This window comes from Montipora foliosa, chromosome 10, assembly GCF_036669935.1.
Source record: "Montipora foliosa isolate CH-2021 chromosome 10, ASM3666993v2, whole genome shotgun sequence".
NCBI classification, from domain to species: domain Eukaryota; kingdom Metazoa; phylum Cnidaria; class Anthozoa; order Scleractinia; family Acroporidae; genus Montipora; species Montipora foliosa.
This window is the reverse complement of record NC_090878.1, coordinates 26,988,574-26,992,535: the sequence shown is the minus strand read 5'-3', so window position 1 is coordinate 26,992,535 and position 3,962 is coordinate 26,988,574.

Below are 3,962 nucleotides of genomic sequence, written 5' to 3'. Positions count from 1 at the left end.
GACGAGTAATGGACTTCGACAACAATCTTTTGCCCGTAGAGCTGTATTTCTAATATTACCACGTGTGGTGTTATGTACAACAGTGAAATCAAATGAAAAATTCTCTGGTAAGTTATGGTTTTAACAAAGACAGAGAAGGAATCGAACACATTAAATAGATTGTCTGGCCATTTATACATTTACTTATCTGTACTCAACTCTGCACAGTCTTGCGGTAACAATTAGAAATTTCTTGTCATATTTATTTTGTGCTCAACTCTGCACACTCATCAGGTAAAAAAGTAATTGGAAATGTGACAGCCAAGAATAACTTGAAAGAAAGCTTGTTGTCTATTTTCTGCTTCATTAAAGGAAAAACTTTTTCAGAAAATTTTATTTTGATGCGCATGGTAATTCGATACGATTCTAGTGTAAACTGAAATTTATTTGGGAAGCCAAGAATATTCCTTTAAGTTTCTGGTTAATCCAAATTATTGCTACAACTTACTAGTGCGAAGATGGTTTACATTACTCATGCTTTTGGAAATCTTTTAGTGTCATGAAATTACATCATTTTGTTTTGCGTGACATAGCTCCTTTAAAACGAAGATTTTTCAACAATATATCGCTTTCATCTAACCCAACAACATTCAGATCATTCCGATAGTAAAAAACTCATATTTATTAACCATTTCCTTTGCTTTTGTGCTTGCCAGCATGGTGATTTGAGATAATTCGCAAGTCTGTTTTTGTATCGCATAGATGTTTAGATTTTCAATTACAAACTGTTTTGATTGGCCGCACAAGCTCATAATTGTGTACATAGTTCACCCTGAAGTCGAAATAGATACGTTTCCCAGAAACCCGACAAGGAAGGCTTCCTGACTCGACAGATAAAATGTAAATATTCAGTTAAATATCACAACAAAATTAAAAACCCAAAGACTGAAGTATCTTGGCTAAAAAGCACGTTCTTTACTCTGAAAACGGCGAACGATTAACATTGTTTCCCGTAGTTCGTTCAGTTGAGACAAGGCGATCACGTGCACCTTTATGGTTGCCTAGCACGTGATTAATTTATTCCTTTTGACAGAACATCATGACCTTCCCCTTGATTCATAGACGCCGGAGACTGCAGAAAATTTCGTGTTTTTCAGAGTTATATATATATATATATATAGCTCTTTGGCATTACAAAGCTTTTGCTTTCATGTTCAAATTGAGGACTCTCCTAGGATGAGTCATTGCCGCTAGCAATTGCGCATGCTCACTAGCTCGCTAGTTTGAGCACTCTGGCATGACTTGGATGTACCACATGTGTGGGACATCTGGGGTGGCTTTATAGCTTAACCTCCATCCTAGACATCAGCACTGCACTGATGAGGCCCAGAAGGCCGAACCAGTACTGTCTGCAGTTATATATATAGTGCTCAATACGTTAAAGCAGAGCGGAATAAATACTTTAAGAGGAAAAAAGGACGCAACTACATTTCCCGACAAGCCTGTTTCGTGGATCGCTTCACTCTTCAGGGGTTTAATTAAACCCCTGAAGAGTGAAGCGATCCACGAAACAGGCTTGTCGGGAAATGTAGTTGCGTCCTTTTTTCCTCTTAAAGTATTTATATATATATATATATATATATATATATCTGACTGATTTTTGAAGAAGGTGGCTGCTTAAATTTTCGGTTGAATACGGGCGAAGCCTCTTGGCGCGGTCTTTGAACCAGGGGGGGCTCAGTCAAGACATGCCTGTGCAAACTCTAGAGTGTCTAAGCTATGATTTAAATGTTAGTTTGCACCGATAAGAGCATGTACCACATGTGTGGGACATCTGAGGTGGCTTTATAGCTTAACCTCCATCCTAGACATCAGCACTGCACTGATGAGGCCCAGAAGGCCGAAACAGTACTGTCTGCAGTTATATATAATATATATATATATATATATATATATATATATATATATCTGACTGATTTTTGAAGAAGGTGGCTGCTTAAATTTTCGGTTGAATACGGGCGAAGCCCGTATTCAACCTCTTGGCGCGGTCTTTGAACCAGGGGGGGCTCCGTCAAGACATGCCTGTGCAAACTCTAGAGTGTCTAAGCTATGATTTAAATGTTAGTTTGCACCTATAAGAGCAAGGCAAAGTTAGTTTAGGGGGGGTTGATTATACCCTGAGTTAGAGTTTGTGCCTTGGTTTAAATAAAATAACTTGTCAGTATTTCTGTGACACTACTTGGCAGAAATTGATCGCCTATGACTTAGAAATGACCAAGAAGCTAATTCTCTTATATAGGACTTGATCAAAATTTAAGTCAGGAAGTCAGGAAATGTCTTACCTTGACCCCTCAGGTGCCACAGGGATCCCCATGCAAGGACCAGTAAAATAATTATTAGACACGTGTAAACACGAGAAGTTGCATTGTCCAGGAGGGGTAAAGTTTGATCCTAGCTGCAATCATAGCTGTCAGTAGAAAGAACTTTGTTGTGCATCTGAAGGTGCTAAGTTACAGCATCAATGGGTAGCTTTTTGTAAATCCAGTCAGATATATATATATATATATATATATATATATATATATATATATATATATATATATATATATATATATATTATAGGCAGAATATAAAGGTTTACACCAACAATGGACTCACAGCAGAAGGATCCAGAGGATACAGTACCACCACGTGAATAAATAAGCAAATACTGAGTGAAAATAGTGGGATAAACTTCTAACTGGTCTGACTTGGTTTCACAACGTTTCGGCTATTCAGCCTTCTTGAGATGAAAGTTAAAATCTAAAAACTAAAAACTATTTACAATGACTGCGTGTATTGGAAGTAAAGGCTTATATATGCAACTTAATTAAAAAGTACAAAGAGGTTTTAATTACAATAGTTAAAATAAAAGCAAAGCAAGTGTCAAAAGTTACGCGACAAGCCAAACGTAACGAATTTCCCGCAGAAGGCCTCTAAATGTCTGAATGATCATAATGGGAGCTACAACAAGGTCCCAAAGCAGGGCCCTTAAACAATGCCGTAAAAAAAAAAAAAAAAAAAAAAAAAAAAGCAGAATACTCCAATGGGGCCCATGAACGCAGCAAGCAAGTCGCACAACAATTGACAAATGCATACATAAGAAACTGGACAGGTCACAATCATTCACAAAGCAAGAACAGGTGAAAATGTCAAAATTAGTTGTGATAATTAATACGATTTTTGGAGCGAAATTCCCGCCTTTTGTTAAGGCCATGCGGATTGAATGTGAATAGCTGCGTCATCCAATAGGCTTCTCTTGTGAGCAGTAACTGGTCTAAATGTACTGGATTTTGGAAGGATACAACTTGTTCAATGACGGTAAATCTCATTTGAGAAATATCATGTTGGGAACTATTATAATGTACCTGCGGGAAATTCGTTACGTTTGGCTTGTCGCGTAACTTTTGACACTTGCTTTTATTTTAACTATTGTAATTAAAACCTCTTTGTACTTTTTAATTAAGTTGCATATATAAGCCTTTACTTCCAATACACGCAGTCATTGTAAATAGTTTTTAGTTTTTAGATTTTAACTTCCATCTGAAGAAGGCTGAATAGCCGAAACGTTGTGAAACCAAGTCAGACCAGTTAGAAGTTTACCCCACTATTTTCACTCAGTATTTGCTTTTATATATATATATATATAGGTTGAATAAAAAATGGGGTCAAAAGCAAACTACTCACAGGTCCATTTAATGTAGAGAACAAACGTTTCGTCCTTCGGGCTTCCTCAGTGTTCACAATATCAGCTAAAACCTAAAAAATACTTGGCAGGAACTGAGTCGGTTTCAAGATCTTATATATGTGAAGAAGTGACAGTGACGAAATAAACAGATTGCTTAATTACATGAAATTTACAAACAAGCGCTAATGAGTAGGTGACAAAATAGGCCAGCTTATAGACAGAAAAACCACTTACACAATAGTACATGAAGTGAACA